The sequence below is a fragment of the Dermacentor andersoni genome, chromosome 1 (genome assembly GCF_023375885.2).
Source record: "Dermacentor andersoni chromosome 1, qqDerAnde1_hic_scaffold, whole genome shotgun sequence".
Taxonomy (NCBI): domain Eukaryota; kingdom Metazoa; phylum Arthropoda; class Arachnida; order Ixodida; family Ixodidae; genus Dermacentor; species Dermacentor andersoni.
Genome location: NC_092814.1, coordinates 130,221,575 through 130,239,634, shown reverse-complemented (window position 1 = coordinate 130,239,634; position 18,060 = coordinate 130,221,575).

The window sequence follows — 18,060 nt, the reverse complement described above, 5'->3', positions numbered from 1 at the left end:
TAAAATTACACCCTTTTGCCACACAACGATAATCGTCATCTGTCTTGTCCACATTTCCTTTCTTTAACGCGGCGAGCCCGGTACTTCCCAGTAACGAACGGCATGCGCGTTATCAGCATGACCTATAGCATTCCCGACAGGAAAGTAGCGGGCGCGGCGCTTTCAAGAAAGGAAACGCAAGCAAGGCAGAAGACGATTATTGTTGCGCGGTAGAGGTACACCCCAAAGGGTTTACCTTTGCCTAAGAGGGTAGTCTTTCTTATTGCTCGCGTCAAAGCATCCCCTAATGCTGCATTTATTTAATTTTTCCGGGCCGCTCATCAGTGTTTTTGATGTGACAATTTGTACGTTGCATAAAAAATCACCCTCCAAGTACTCCGTACACATGGTTAACCAGCTAAGCTGAAACGTGCGGCACCGGTATTTATCACTGCGTTAATTCCGACGAAACATTAAACGACGGCTTGGTAGGCTGTCGGATCCTGCGTACGCAGTTGCTGCTTGCACTCGGCTGCACAAGCCTGTTCTGCAGCATCGGCACGGCGTAGACGAACTCGTTCCCGGTTCTGCTCACGACGTTGCTGATTGAAAAATGCCTGCTCCTATGGAGTACGTATGACGCGTGGCCTACCCATTTCGGAGCCGGAGAGAAACTGCTGTGCGCGCGCTCGGCTGCGACGGAAAGCAAGAACGTCACTACTGGCACAGCTAATCCAACACCATCTAGATATCACAAGGCCTTTTCACTCCGATCCAAGACGCCATTGTACCTGGCCCGACTGCCATAGAATCTAATGTTGATGCTCCCGAGTAGGCAACAGTGATTTTGACGTCACCTCTTCACGCCAGCCTTGTCAATAGAAATTTCCGGCCAAGTAGCGTGACGTCATGGATCAGAGTAAACAGGTCTTGTGCTATCTAGATGGTGTTGACTAATCTCGCTCCTCTCTTTCTCTCCCTTCTTTTTTTTTTCCCCGAATGCGCATGGGGTTACGCCAGATGAGTTTCCGGCGTATAGGCGCCCGACAGACAGACAGACAGACAGACAGACAGACAGACGCACGGACGGACGGAGGAATCGGCTAGCCATAAAAATGGGGTTGACCTCAGGATGCTGAATATTCTGCTGGCACTCCATCACTTCGCACGTCGTCAACTGTTATTAAGCCTGAAATGCAGCACTACAGTTTCAGCTTTCAGCTGTGAACAATTATGTGCGAAGATACAGCCTCTCGATCGCACTTTTCGTGATTGTTAGGATCCGTTGCCTGTTTTACTGAAAATCAAAACAGCGGCTTGTAGAGGAGCTTTCTTTCCAGCATACTTCGATGTGTGTGTCAGTCACTTTGATACAATGAATGCAAGCCCTGAAAAATTAATGACAAGTATACCCGTGGTATTGCTGGTGATGCGCGCTAGCTAGTCCATATATGCCGGGGTTCTTTTTTTCAGTTCTTGAATACGCTTTGAATTGGGCTGCCACGCACGCATGAGTGGGTGACAATTACATTTGGTTTTCTCACGGATACAGGCAATGTGCAGGGGGTGTTCAGATGATCACGCACGCTTGTTCGCACTGAAATTGCGCAACCTTCCTATTTAGTTTAGAGACCACAAAGCAAAAGCTACTTTCACATTGAGAAGACAAACACACGGACGGACGGTGCACTCGTGACTAATTCATTATAAGAAGGCACGCTCAATATAATATCTGCAATGCACATGCTCGCTCAGGCAAGAAAAAAGAAAGCCAAACACCGAGGTGTGTACCACAAGCGATACTAGATCCGATGCACAAAGTAAAGCATCTTCTCATGTGGCAGAGAAAATGTCTGGAGTATGGAACTTGCCTCAAAGCTCCTTTTACATCAGTATGTCTCATTCATACGGCTTTATAAAGAAACCAACCTCCTCATGAACGTTACCTTCAGCATTCTCGATACTGTTATCACCATTTTTCAAAATTTTCTACACCACTGGGGCGCGTAGCTGGCCCAAAATCGTGCACCTCCGTCGAATGCTGTGGCCCGTCCGCGGGAGCCAAGGAGAAAAAGCGTGCCGTGTGCAGTGCGTGCAGCCGGCACGCGAGGAGAATCGAGAAGGAAAGCGCCGCGGGGAGAAAAGTGTCGGGATTTTCAAATAATCAAGGGGTTTTAATCGCGTGACAAGCAAGGAGGTTACATAAAGCTTCTGGAGTGGCACTCCCAGCCGCAGCCGCTTGCGGGAGCGAGTGAAACTAAAACCCTTTAAACTTCGTAAAGTAGCGCCACGCTTTGAAGAATGCCGCCTCCTCCTCGTGCGCTGTGGCCGAGGCCGACGCCGCGTCGCTATTGGCCTAATGGCATCACGTGGGCCCTCGCGCCGGTTTTGTTTGTTTACAGTCGTGCTTCAGCGCCATTTTCGCTTGAGAAGCATCTACGGAGTGGTGAGGAGTGCATGGTGGCATCGTTGCTATTCTGTGTTGTTTGGTTTGCGAACGCCTTGAACTAAGTTTTGTGGCAAGTGCGACGTCGCTTCACGGCATTTTCGATCACCATAACATGCTGCGCCTTCGTATGCGAAAATAGTTTCAGAAAAGACAAGAAACTCTTCTAGATACCATCCGGTAAGCGCTACAGGTTAAGAAAGACATGTATTCATCGAATTGGGAGGAAGAACTTCAGACCAGCATTCTCCACACGACTGTACGAGGTAGTTGCGAGTCTGTCATAGCATAGTCCTACGCGACGTGTACTTTGTTTATATAAGCAGTACGTGGTCGCATTTGGTGCGCTTAATCGTATTGTACGCCAACAGTCTTGAATTCGCGGACATGCGAGGCTGCGTGCGAAGACGTGATTACGAAAGCTTTAGGATTCAGCGCATTTCTTTTGACAAAATTTGAGGCTCGAGCGTGAAAACATATCTTAGGAAAGCAACTCTGCATTCTGTGGTTACTAACTAGCCTTGTCTAGAGCGAATAGCTTTGTTTGCCTCTTTTGTTCGTGTTCATCACTGGCAGTCGCCCAGTGGATTTGCGATGCAAAGGAAAAGTACGCTTGCTCACCCGAAACAGCGTTCGTCGCCGAATGACAGCATCATAAGTCCTTGAGACGTACGTGTTAATTCGTGTCAGCTTCAAAGTGTGTGTAGGTTAAGATGCAGCGGTGGAGCACTCCCAAAGAAAACGTGCGGTCGCTCGCTCGTTCACTGGCTGGTTTAGTCGTCGTTCACTCGTTCGTTTAGTCGTTCGCTTACTCGCTTGTTCAACTATTAGCTCGTTAGACCACTATGTCTCTGAGACACACGTAATGAGACAACAAATGGTGTCTTAATATGAACGACTGCATCATTTCACTTACCGTGATTTCGGCCGCATCTATCGCGGCAATTCTTCGCGCGGTCACCACTTCACTAAAGTCATATCTCGCAAATCTTATTTCGGAGCGAGCGAAACCGTCCGCAATGCATGCACCTCAGTGCAACTCGGATCGCGACAAGTACGTCACTTCGTGAACGGACGAGCTAACGCACTATGAAATGTTATTCGTTATGAGTCACTAACCTGAAAAAATATTACATTCGTTTAAGCCTGAATGAAGCGCTGCTACCGCATTCCCGCTTCGCGAAAGAATACTAAAAAATTTCATTTTCTATATACGCACAATCCTGACTCGACGATCGGCCGTTCATATTTCTGTCGACTTTGAGGCACGAGAAACATAAAAGCCCCAGCGCCCACCTCTGAGTCTTTGCGCGTGCTTAGAAAATTGGCAAGCACGCGGGTTGGCAGCACTGTAGCTTGTAATACTCTCTTAAACCTTCAGAATAGCGACAGTTCGTGCCCTCTGTCGGCCTTTGTACGTCGTAGCTGATACGTGCCGCGAATTCATATGGTAAGGACGGCGCGGATTATTTATGCTACTGAAGGCTAGCTGGAGGTCAGGATGTTCGTATTCGATCGTAAATGTGTTATTTACAACCATTCGCATCAAGGTCTTGCGACACGCACTTGGCAAATGTTGCGTACCTAATTGTAGCGCACGCGATACATTCGGAGTCGCCATGGCAGAGCGTTAGCGCTCGTTCAGATACATTTTTTTTATGTAAATAGTTGTCAAAATAGGAACAAAAAGCTGCCGTCACTGAATTTGTATAACCGTCCGCGTAGAAATTGTATGCTGTACACGAAGTTACTCGGAGCTAGAAAGCCAACGCGAACGCTTAAAGCGCACCGCCTTGCTATGCGTGCATTCCCTCTGCGAAAGGTCGTCTGCTACGCTCGAGCAGTGTAGGCGGCGCCACGGTCCAGAACGGAGCGTGAAAGAGTAGAGAAACGAGGAGTGAAGGTGCAGGAAGAGAGTGTCGCTACTTTATGAAGTTTAAGGGGTTTTAAGTGAAACCAGGTGCAGCGGTGGCGTAGAGGTAAAGCATCCGCCTCGCGTGCAAGAGGACCGTGGTTCGAATCTCGGTGCCGCGCAATTTTCCACTAGAGTAAAAAAAAAATCCGCGTGTTGATAAAATTGCATAAACAGGCCTGGAGTGCGGCCTGATCCCAGTGACCAGAACTGGTAACGCACTCCCTCACCAGAGCAGGATTGGCCACCCTGGTTCAGTACTTGGCCACAACCTCCTATATGAATACAACAATCAAACCCCGGCCCTCAGTCCCCAGCAGCTGCAAATCATTTGAGCACGGCGGCGGTCAGACCTATGACGCAGCAGAGGGTGCTAAGAATCTCTGGGTCCGGACAGGCTGTCATTGGAATCTGAACCCGGTAACATGTAACGCTAGAACGTTATCTAATGAGGCGAGCGTAGCACTGCTATTGGAGGAATTAGCGGGTAGTAAATGGGATACAATAGGGCTCGGTGAGGTTAGGAGGACCAAAGAAGCATATACAGTGCTAAAAAGCGGGCACGTCCTGTGCTGCCGGGGCTTAGCGGAGAGACGAGAACTAGGAGTCGGATTCCTGATTCATAAGGATATAGCTGGTAACATATAGGAATTCTATAGCATTCACGAGAGGGTGGCAGGTCTTGTTGTGAAACTTAATAAGAGGTACAAATTGTAGGTCGTGCAGGTGTACGCCCCTACATCCAGTCATGATGACCAAGAAGTCGAAAGCTTCTATGAAGACGTCGAATCGGCGATGGGTAAAGTCAAAACAAAACACACTATACTGATGGGCGACCACAATGCCAGGGTAAGCAAGAAGCAGGCTGGAGACAAGTAAGTGGGGGAATATGGCATAGGTTATAAGAATAGCAGGGGAGAGTTATTCGTAGAGTTTACAGAACAGAATAATATGCGCATAATGAATACCTTCTTCCGCAAGCGGGATAGCCGAAACTGGACGTGGAGGAGGCCGAAGGGCGAGACTAGAAATGAAATACACCTCATACTCTGCACTAACCCTGGCATCATACAACATGTGGACGTGCTCGGCAAGGTGTGCTGCAGTGACCATAGGATGGTGATATCTAAAATTAGCCTAGACTTGAGGGGGGAACGGAAGCAACTGGTACATAAGAAGCCGATCAATGAGTTAGCGGTAAGAGGGAAAATAGAGGAATTCCGGATCATGCTACAGAACAGGTATTCGGCTTTAACTCAGGAAGAGAACCTTAGTGTTGAAGCAATGAACGATAATCTTATGGGCATGATTAAGGAGTGTGCCATAGAAGTGGGTGGTACCTTTATTAGACAGGATACCGGTAAGCTATCGCAGGAGACGAAAGATCTGATTAAGAAACGCCAATGTATGAAAGCTTCTAACCCTACAGCTAGAATAAAAATTAAATTAAATTCTGGGGTTCCACGTGCCAAAACCACTTTCTGATTATGAGGCACGCCGTAGTGGAGGACTCAGGAAATTTGGACCACCTGGGGTTCTTTAACGTGCACCTAAATCTAAGTACACGGGTGTTTTCGCGTTTCGCCCCCATCGAAATGCGGCCGCAGTGGCCAGGATACAGCTAGAATAGAACTCGCAGAACTTTCGAAGTTAATCAACAGGCGTCAGATAGCTGACATAAAGAAGTATAATACGGATAGAATTGAACATGCTCTCAGGAACAAAGGAAGCCTAAAAGCAGTGAAGAAAAAACTAGGAATAGGCAAGAATCAGATGTATGCGTTAGGAGACAAAGCCGGCAATATCATTACTAATATGGATGGGATAGTTCAAGTGGCTGAGGAGTTCTATACAGATTTATACAGTACCAGTGGCATCCACGTCGATAATGAAAGAGGGAATAGTCTAGAGGAATTTGACATCCCACAAGTAACGCCGGAAGAAGTAAAGAAAGCCTTGGGAGCTATGCAAAGGGGGAAGGCAGCTGGGGAGGATCAGGTAACATCAGATTTGTTGAAGGATGGTGCGCAGATTGTTCTAGAAAAACTGGCCACTTCGTACACGCAATGCCTCATGACCTCGAGCGTACCGGAATCTTGGAAGAACGCCAACATAATCTTAATCCATAAGAAAGGGGACGCCAAAGACTTGAAGAATTATAGACCGATCATCTTACTGTTCGTTGCCTACAAAGTATTTACTGAGGTAATCGCTAATAGAATCAGAAACACCTTAGACTTCTGTCAACCAAAGGACCACGCAGGATTTCGTAAAGGCTACTTAACAATAGATCATATTCACACTATCAATCAGGTGATAGAGAAATGTGCGGAATATAACTAACCCTTATATATAGATTTCATTGAGTACGAGAAAGCGTTTGATTCAGTCGAAACCTCAGCAGTCATGCAGGCATTACGGAATAAGGGTGTAGACGAGCCGTATGTAAAAATACTGAAAGATATCTATAGCGGCTTCACAGCCACCGTAGTCCTCCATAAAGAAAGCAACAAAATCCCAATAAAGAAGGGCGTCAGGCAGGGAGATACGATCTCTCCAATGCTATTCACAGCGTGTTTACAGGAGGTTTTCAGAGACCTGGATTGGGAAGAATTGGGGATAAGCGTTAATGGAGAATACCTTAGTAACTTGCGATTCGCTGATGATATTGCCTTGCTTAGTAACTCGGGGGACCAATTGCAATGCATTCTCACTGACCTGGAGAGGCAAAGCTGAAGGCTGCGTCTAAAAATTAATCTGCAGAAAGCTAATGTTTAACAGTCCCGGAAGAAAACAGCAGTTTACGATACGTAGCGAGGCACTGGAAGTGGTAAGGGAATACATCTACTTAGGGCAGGTGGTGACCGCGGATCCGGATCATGAGACTGAAATAATCAGAATAAGAATGGGCTGGGGTGCGTTTGGCAGGCAGTCTCAGATCATGAACAGCAGGTTGCTATTATCCATCAAAAGAAAAGTGTATAACAGCTGTGTCTTACCCGTACTCACCTACGGGGCAGAAACCAAGTGGCTTACGAAAAGGGTTCCACTTAAATTGAGGAAGACGCAACGAGCTATGGAAAGAAGAATGATGGGTGTAACGTAAAGGGGGGGATAAGAAAAGAGCAGATCGGGTGAGGGAACAAACGCGAGTTAATGACATCTTAGTTGAAATCAAGAAAAAGAAATGGGCATGGGCAGGACATGTAATGAGGAGGGAAGATAACCGATGGTCATTAAGGGTTACGGAGTGGATTCTAAGAGAAGTGACGCGTAGCAGGGGGCGGCAGAAGGTTAGGTGGGCGGATGAGATTAAGAAGTTTGCAGGGACAACATGGCCACAATTAGCACATGAGCGGGGTAGTTGTTGGAGAAGTATGCGAGAGGCCTTTGCCCTGCAGTGGGCGTAGCCAGGATTATTATTATTATTATTATTATTATTATTATTATTATTATTATTATTATTATTATTATTATTATTATTATTATTATTATTATTATTATTATTATGAAGAAGAAGAAGAAGAAGAAGAACTAGAAGAAGCGACGCCAGCGGTGGCCATATTGCTAGACGCAAAAGAGAGCGGCTCCAGCAAAGGCGGCCGCGGTATACGCGCGGCATTTCGTGTGTTTACGGTCCCGCTATGAAAAATTAAAAAAAGAAATCGCTTCAGAAAGGATATCAGCCCGCACCTGCATGTCGCTGCTGCTGATAAAAAAATATTCCTGCGTCGATTTATTGCCGCAGGCTTTCAGAAAAGCTATCGGTGGGACGCTTCGTCAATCGCACTGCCTCGCTTGGTCAAATCATGAACGGTCTCTCCATACAAATTAAGCTTGTGTGATGTGAGTGCGTAACGAACATTGATCACTGCTGATTCACCAATTCACGTGAAAGATACGATAGGCGCTGCTGTGCGGCGCGTCAAGTGAACGGTCTCCCAAGTCGCGGGTGCATCACGGCGCAATCCGCCTAAAAGACTTTGCCATGCTCAATTGTGTCGTGGGAATTTTTGAAGTGATGTTTGTTCAATAACCAGGGTAGATGTTATGGAAGACGATGCTGTTCTCGACGATAGGCATAAATACGTCAGTATTCGCCTTTTCACTTTATTTTACGACGGCAGTTCGAAGTATCGAAGAATAAAGCCTTGCGGGCATCCGCTTTGTTGTGTTGTTTCCTATATTTATAGTAATAATTCCTGTTGGTATAGTAATTTCCATAGTAAGCAATTATTTTTTTGAGAGACCGAAAGTCATCCTCGCGATATTCGTGGTCGGGTTATTTACGTGCAAATACTGTAATTACTCCTTATTTTAGTACACAACATTATCGAGCTGGATTACATAAGGCGCCGCAAGGTATGTGCTTAGCATCCTAAACTACCGGATATTTGTTGGGAGCTCGGTTTAGCGGAGGCAAGGAATACATGTTTTGACAGCTTGAGAACGGAGAGTCGACTGGCTTTAGTCAAAAGTAAAAGCAGGTTTGTTGATTGACTGTGCTGGGGCCTCAGTCGGGCGAGTAGGGGGCAATAATTCCACGGCGAGGCAAACTGTGTTTGGAGATAGTTGATAATACAATCCGAAGGTTTGCCCACGTATCCCTTAGCGTAACTTGTGACGGCACACTTGGAATCACTTGGGATTTTTTTCGATTTGAGAATGAGTGCTAGCGCTATGGTCACCTCCTCTGCTTCTAGAGTGGACGGTGACATTACAGATGCCGCAGTTCGGACGGTCCCGTCTCTAGTCACCGCATAGATAATGCAATTTTGAGGGCCCTGCTTGGCCGCATCTAGAGACCACTTCTGTGTCATGGTTAAATTTTTCGTCAAGTCCATCGGCCCTTGCTTTGCGTCTATGATCATATCTAGCTGCCAGCATGTGTTTGGGCAGGGGGCGCACTATTAGGTGTCGTCTTATCTCGTCTAATAACCTTTTTCGGCTCGCTGAGGTTGCAAATGGGTCAACTCCCAGCCGTTCTAGGATGTATGTATCGACCCGTCTCCGATCTGGACAAACGTTCCCTTTGCGATGTTTCGTGCGCTTCTATGAGCTCGTCTTGCGTGTTGTAGACTCCTAATTTGAGCATTTTCTCAGTGCATGCATAACGTGGAAGGACTATAGGGCTGCCTTGTATGTCATGCGAATTACACTGTCAATTTTTGTCTCGTCGCAGAGGCGGAGATGGTAGTACGAGAAGGCATAGACGATGCGGCTTATCAGAGAGGCCTGAGTTAGGCTGCATACGTCAGCTTCCCTCATACCTCTGCGTATCATGGCTATCCTTTTAATGAGACCAGTAATGTGCTGGGCTGTGTTTTTTAACCAGGCAACGCCCTCCGTGTGCTGCGTGTTGTGTTAGACTAACATGCCGAGCACACGAATCGTTAAGACCGGTTGTACCGACTTGCCGTTCATGCTCATTGTTATGTGGGCATCAGCCCTGTCGTCACGAAGATTATTCGACTTATCTCTGATAATTAGGAGCTCAGATTTCTGCGCCGAGCAAGTTAGACCGTTATGAACATAAGTTTGCACCGTGTCCGCCGCTTCCTGCAATGCGAAGTATATGTCTCCATCCGAACCACTGTTGGTCCAGATGGTAACATCATCCGCATATACGGATACGGATACGGATGGGGGTTTTGTTGAGCAGCAGTGGAAGCTTCCTCATAGTCACGTTAAAGAGAAAGGGGGAGAGGACAGCGCCCTGGGGTGTGCCTCTGGTGCCTATAGGCCAAAACGTGCGCTCCTAAGTCTCCCTAAAGTGATCTCAGTTGTTCTGTCGCTAAGAAAATTGGCGATGTAGCTGTACACCCGTGCACCCACATCCATTTACGAATAACATGTCAGCATAGAGGCATGCGACACGTTACCAAAGGCCTTACTGACATCCAGGCCCAAAATGGTACGGGTGGCTCTTACGAGTCCGGGGTGTAAGATGTCATTTTGAATCTCCCACATGATGTCTTACGTGGATAGATTCGAACGGAAGCCTATTATGGTATCCGGGAAAATTTCACCGCGTTCCGCGAATTCATTTAGTCTGCCTAAAATGGCATGCTCCAGTACTTTGCCCAGGCAATACGTGAGCGATATGGGAGGCAGATTTTCCCCGCTCAATTTCTTGCCCAGCTTGGGAATGAAGATGGCTTTTGCAGGTTTCCAACTCTCTGTAATAATGCCCTTGACCCAGTAAGAGTTGAGAATTTCGGTAATTTCGGCAATCGTGTGGTCAACCAGATTTCGCAGCATCTTATTTGTTATCCTGTCCTCACCGGCTGCTGCTGCCGTTTTAATGCGGAGTAAGACTTCTCTAACTTCCCCCTCTAGAATATCTCTCTCTACCGTTTCATTTGCCTTTCCCGTATTCCCAGTAGGCAGAGGGTTATCTTCTTGGCAATTAAAATACCAATTTTTTGGTTTCCTCGATCATCAAGCCCTTATTATGCCCTGGGAACGAGTCAGTGATACGGTGTAAATTCTTCTGGGAGGTCATCTTCGTGTGTTATTGGTCAAGCAGATGTTTTAAGAGGGGCCAAGTGTTCCTGCGACCCAGCTGCCCATCTAGTCTATCGCATAGCTGATACCAGTGCTCCTGACTCAGTTTCCGCGAGTATTTTTCTATGTCCCGTTCTAACTGAGCTATTCTCTTATGTAGGGTCCTGTTAGGTTTCTGATTTAGCCATCTTTTCTGAAGGCTACTCCGTGCTGCCCAGAGGTGAATGGGTCTGGAGTCCGGTTTGGGGCCGTCCTCCTTTTGTGCCAGTTCCTTGGTGTTACTTTCAGCGTCCTTGACGAGGGTATGTACCCACTCGTCGAGGTCTTCAATGGGTGTGTGCTCTTTTTTGTTCGGACGTCCCATTAGGCGTGCCACCTGGTGTGGCGCACCTTCCATTTCGCCCTTTTGTATCCCCTACATGAGACCTCCATGGAGATGCAGTGGGCGTTACCTACATTCAGCTCCAGGTTTTCCGATTTCGGACAGTCAGTGGTCTTAGCGAAAGCTAGGTCAGGCGATGTCTTCCTAGAGACGCTATTACCCACACGCGTGGGTCTGTCACGATCGTTGAGAAAGGTGAAACCTAGCTTCTGTGCGGTTCCCCAAATTTTGGCGCCCTTTGCACATTTAGGGTAGTCCCATGCCGAGTGCTGGGCGTTGAAGCCGCCCAGGACTAGTAACGGGGCCTTTTGGGCGACCTTTAGGGCCTTACCAAAAAGTTTCCCCTTGGCCTGACTCTTAGCTTTAGGAAGGCTATAAATATTTAGAACGAATAGTCGGCGGTCAGGCCGTCAGGCCGTGGTAATCTCGTTATACGCTGTATAGCGCGAAATTTTGACTGCCACCCAGTCTCCCCGAGGGCAATTACGTCCCGTCGAATTTGGGAATTTTGATTGGTGTACTCTAGGGCTTTGCGTTTTCGGCCAAAGCTCCTAAACTTCCATTGCCAAACCACAGTTACGTTGACATGATAGGCGCCTATGTAGTTCCACTCGTGTCGAACTAGCACTGTGTGATCTTATTGGGCCCCCTCGCGATGGTTGAGGGGTACTGCTACGTGGGCGTAGACGCTCGACCTGTTGGGGCAGCAGGCAGGTGTCACCTGGAATACCGTCTGCCTCCGGCATGCCTATCTTTTTCATGATTCCAATAAGGATGCTGTGATGATGAGTGTTTTCCTCAATTTCGTTAAGCCTTTTGGCTTTCTCTTCTGCAGCTCTAGCCTGTTCCTGTGCTAGCTTTTATATGGCTGCTTCAATTCTAGCGAGGCGGTATTCCGGCACTGCAGTGTCCTTTTTATAGGGCGACTGCTTGGCTCTCCGCTTCACGCTTAGAGCCGCGTCCGTTATCCACCTCCATGTTGTTACTCTGTTCATTATCGCGTCAGGCCTCGATTTCACGTGCATTTTAGGTGAAAGGACCTTTGTATTATGCTTACTTTTCAACAGCCGAACTTTACTGTTCGCTTTAGCCAGCTCGATCCCTTCCTTGCCTGGGGGTTTGGCTGTTGGGTCGTCGTGGCCTAGTGACCTCGTTTGTTGCCATTCCAGGTCACTGGCGTGCTCGTCCCGCTTTGTTGGGCACCTCTGGGTCTGGATGACGATCTGCCCGGGCTCTGGCCCCGGCTTCGTAGAGGTGAGAAGGATTCCGCACGATCCCAGAGAGTCCCCTGGGTCCTTAGCCTGGAGCAGGATGGTCCGGTTACTCCCGTGGTTGTTTTGCGCCTGGCCCTTAGAGTTGGTAGCAGGGCCTTTGTTGGTCTGTTTGGTTCAGATGAACCTATATTTACAGCTGTGGCTGCCCGTTGGGTGTTTCCCTCGGTCGAAGACGCACGACGGGGTGCAGGTCAGTTTCTCCCCCTCCGGCAGTGGCTTGTGTTACTCTTCGCATCTTCAGTACCTGAGATCTTGCGGTCGTGGTTGTGGACATACGTCGGCACGGTGCCCCAACTTGCGACAGTTGAATCACGCCTCCAGCCGCTCCCTGAAGGGGTACACGTGCAAAGTGAAGCAACGGTACCTAATTAGTGATGGCAAGTCTTTTTCCGGCGAAAGTGACCACGAAGTGTCAGGAATCGCCCAGCTTTCTTGCGTTCACGATCGGTAGCTGAGGATTTTTTCTCACCAGTTCACTTTCAATCGTTTGGTCCGTCTCATCGATGTAGGCTCTGTAAACCACCCCTCGAATGAAGTCGTCAGGAACGGGTACAAACGTCGCCACCGGCATGTCGATGTTGTATTTCTCGTTCCGCAGTTGCGTGATGGTCCTGTACGTATGCGTCAGCGCGCTGTCGGTCGAGTGCGTTGACCGTGATCGTATTCATGATAGGGTGAACTCTCACCTGGTCGGCTTGTTCGGTTTGTTTCACATCGATTTTGATGGTTGAGTGGATCGCGTCCACGAGTGTGACGAGGCCAGTATTGGCCAAGTTCGCAGCACACTTGGATCGAAGCACTATTTTATAGTCGCCTTCGAGTAGGCAAGGCATGGGTTTGCGTCGCGGTAGCCGTGGCAGCCGTGCCTTGCGCTTGGCGGGGGTGAGAGCGCCTTCACAGCTCGCTCCTTCGGCCGGCTTGGGAGGGTCGGCTTTCTTGCGGCCGAAACGTTTTTGCAGGTCAAGCGGGGTGGACAAGCCTCGTGGGTATTGCCACGTTCCGTCGTTCAACTCCGCAGGCGCAATGTTCTCGCCTTCAACGATGTATTCTATGTTTAGCTGCTAGAGCTGCGCTGGTTAGGCCTAACGGTCGCCTCCGGGCAGCTGCAAGCTCCGTAGTTGAGCTAAGCCTAAATAGGCCTAGCGAGCAGCATGGTGCGCGAGAAAACGGCCAACTGTCAAGAAAATCGTGATCTGCCGGTTCGTCCGATGGTCCGTGCGGGTGCAGGATGTCCTACCGAAGGTCCTTAGCAAAATTGGGATTCCCATTTGAGCCGCTTGACGAAACAATTTTTTGGAAAGTTACGGAGCACATATGAGATGCGTCCGCACCATGCGAAGGCACAATCGGAAGTCCTCCGACAGGGTCGTTCTGGACTCGCTGTACCCCCGTCCCTTCCTATTCCTTCGAATAGGAAGGGACGGATGGCCTTCGAGCCATCCCTTAATAAAAACATTTTATCATCATTGTCATCATCGTCATAGAGTTAGTATGCTTAGAGGCAAAGCTGGGCGAAAACAATGGCAACAGCAAAGGCACCGCCGTTTTGATACCACTCATTTTTGTAACGCTAAAATATTCAAAATATTATGCAAATACAAGCATATATACGTAGGACGTACGTAGGGAGAACGTGTAAAGATAATTCCGTATATGTTTTAGAAAGATCCGATGGCTATTTATAACATTTTCATGCAAATTTACGGTGCGTGAGATGATGAGTTTGCAGGCGCCTGAATTATATGGAGCCACCAGTGTGGGCGTATCGGGATCCCTTTGATTGCGCATATATTGAACTAGAGCACTAGTATTCTTGTTCAATATACTGGAACTAGATTAATATAGTACAGTTACCAATATTGCTGAATTACAAGGTATAGTCAATATTACTAATGGGTTTCCGCTACCAATTCCAAACGCAGTTAGCGGCACCGGATACAAAGTTTCTAGTCTATAACACATATATCGGACCTAGCTATTCTGGAATACGCCAGAGTTGGTACAATGTATGCGTCAAGGGCTACAAACTTTGTATCCAGTGGTGCTAACGGCGTTTGGAAATGGTAGATGAGACACTTAGTAATAGTGGCTATGCCTTGTTTAGTCAGTAATATTAGTAACTCTTCCGTTATCAATTGCACTGATACCAAGTTAGTAGCTGGCGTGACAAGCGCCACTAAACACCACTTCATCATTCATGGTGTGACAAGTATAGGTAGTAACTACAACTATCTTTTTTTAAGAGTGTACAAATGCTCACGGAACTGACGGAATTTTTATTTATAATTATTACAACGTGCTGGCCGGTCGATAACTTCGATAATTATCAGTCAATGAGAGCAGCATTCCGGGCAAGTTGGTAATCCATTACTTAAATGATATTGCGCGACAAAAAACGACACGGACGTGAGAGAAGACGACACACTTTGCGCTTGGTGTGTCGTCTTCTCTCACGTCCGTGTCGTTTTTTGTCGCGCAATATTACTTCAGTAATGGATTACCAACTTGCCCGGAATGCTGCTCTCATTAAGTTCATTTCTAGTTCAACGGGCCCTTTTCTAAATGTTCTTCATGATCCCTGTGCCACTCTTTCCCTCATTTCCGCTATCGTTTTGCGCTTGGTATGTCGTCTTCTCTCACGTCCGTGTCGTTTTTTGTCGCGCAATATCATTTAAATTATCAGTCAGTCAGTGCACTTCAACATAATGCCGCTTTTCGTCAAAATTGGCGAATGAACAGCGAACCAGCACTTACGAGCGCCAGGAAGAATGATGCTTCAGTGAACCCACCGCTGGTGTGTCGTGGCCACAGAGCTGCGCAGACCACAGCACTTCGTCGCAAATGACCGCATTGCACAAATTCAAGCAAAATGCGGCAGCTGCTATAACAATGATTACGCCTTGTTCCGTCAGTAATATTAGTAACTCTTCCGTTATCAACTGCACTGATACCAGTGCAGTTCATAAGTTATGCACTGACTGACTTAAAATTATCGAAATTATCGACCGGCCAGCACGTTGTAATAATTCTAAATCAAAATCGCGTCAGTTCCGTGAGCATTTTTACACTCTTAAAAAAACGTAGTTGTAGTTACTACCTATAGTTGTCACACCATGAATGATGAAGTGGTCTTTAGTGGCGCTTGTCATGCCATCTACTAGCTTGGTATCAGTGCAGTTGATAACGGAAGAGTTACTAATATTACTGACTAAACAAGGCATAGTCACTATTATAGTAACGAATAATATAAACACGATTGTGCTCTCGCGCAGTAGCTTTGTTCGCGATCTTATTACCTGAAGTAACACGTAGACTATTACTAAATGTCTCAGCAACCATTTCCAAACGCCGTTAGTACCACCGGATACAAAGTTTCTATCCTATGACGCATACATCGTACCAACTCTGGCGTATTCTAGGATAGCTAGGTCTGATATATGTATTATAGACCAGAAACTTTGTATCCGATGCTGCTAACTGCGTTTGGAATTGGTAGCGGAAACCCATTAGTAATATTGACTATACCCTGTTAATTGAGCAATATTGCGAACTGTACTATAGTATTCTGGTTCTAGTATAGTGAACAAGAATACTAGTGCTCTAGTTCAATATATACGCAATCAAAGGGATCCTGATACGCCCACAGTGGTGGCGCCATCTAGTTCAGGCGCCTGCAAACTCATTATCTGAAGCACCGTAAATTTACAGCAATATTTTATAAACAGGCTTCGGATCTGTCTCAAAAATATGCGGAATTATCTTTGCACAATGTCCATACGTACATTCTTCGCATAAATGCTTGTATTGCCTAATATTTTGAATATTTTTAGCGTTACAAAAATGAGAAGTATCAAAACGGCGGTGCCTTTGCTGTTGCCAGTTTTCGCCCAGCTTTTCTTCTAGAGTTAGCATACTAACTCTATGATGATGATGAGTATGATGATAAAATGTTTTTATTAAGAGGAAGCTTTAGCTCGGGTGCTCCTATCTAAATACATGTAAAAGGAGAATTAGTTTTTCTCGGCAACCACAGCATCGAATTTGGCGAGGTTTGTTGCATTTAAAAGAAAAACTTAAAATCTAGTGACTGTTGGTTTAGAATTTTTTATTTAGGTCGTCAATTTTTTATTAAAAATTTTCGGAACACGGAACTACCAAGTTTACAACTCTGCAACTCAGCAAAGAAAAATGATATCACAATTCTGTGAATTGCATCTAATAGTACATCTAAAGTGGACAAAATTGATATGTTACACGTGAACCTCAAAAAATTTTGTAATATGAAAATACAGCTTTTGCAGAACCCTTGTACACAACGTAACAAATTCACGTAATATATAAATTGACATATCAAATTTGTCCGCTTTGAATGATCTAATGGATGCCGTTTACAGAACCACGATTTCTGTTTTTGATCAAGAGCTATTCATTTGTAAACTTCGTACGTCTATTTTCTTCAGACTTGCGAATTTTTGAAAATCTTTTTAACAAAATTCAGGCCCTAAATCGAAATTGTGCTTCCAGCAGTCACTATAATTTAGCTTTCTCTCTCAAATGCAGCGAATTTCATTAAACTCGGTCCAGCGGTTATCTCAGAAAAGCGTTTTTGCGTTTTACATGTATTTGAATAGGCCGCGTCGGAGTTGGGTCCTATCCGAAGGAATAGGAAAGGACGGGGGGGGGGGGGGGTACAGCGAGTCCAGAACGACCCTGTCGGGAGACGCGGTTGTGCTCTCGCAGGGTGGCGGACGTATCTCATGTGCGCTCCGTACCTTTCCAAACATTTATTTTATTCGTTAACCGAGCCCAAATGGGAATCCTAATTTTGCTATGGACCTTCGGTAGGACACCCTGCACCCGCACGGACCATCGTAGAAACCGGCAAATCACGATTTTCTTGGCATTTGGCCGTTTTCACGAGAAAGCTGGCACTTTGGCTGCACACTGGAAAGTCCAACAAAACTACAGCTGAAGCTAAATTTTATTTCTTAATAGAGTGACCACATAAGTAATGTTTTCCTTTACGACGCATCCCCTGCTTGGACAGCGAGGCCGGGCAGTTCCCACCCAAACAAATGTCAGCTTGCGCAATTTGCATCGTGCCCAGTTTTTGGGGAACGCTATTTCCGTATTCGAAAAGACAATCACCTTGGTACATTTAACCTGCGGGCGAGAGGGAGGTCCAGATAAAGTATTATGATCAGCCACGCCCAACGACTGGTGTGCTTACGGCATGAAATCGTTGGATTATCAAATACTGCAACTATATAATCTCTGTCTAGAGATAGCCTACGTAGCGGTGTAGTCTCAGTATCTTATCACCATCAACAATCCAATCAAACCTCTTACAGGTATAACTGTCGAATTTCATCCTGTAATCCCGACTTATCGTAGATATGCTCGTGAAAATGACCTTGGTCGAACGTGTGGAGCCACTTCAATACAAATAGAGCACTGACAGCATTTTTTTTCTGAAGGCATGTGTCACTTCTGAATTTGGCGATTTCATTTTCAGGCTGTTTCTAAATAAGAGCTACATTATCATTTGTTTCCCGGCAGA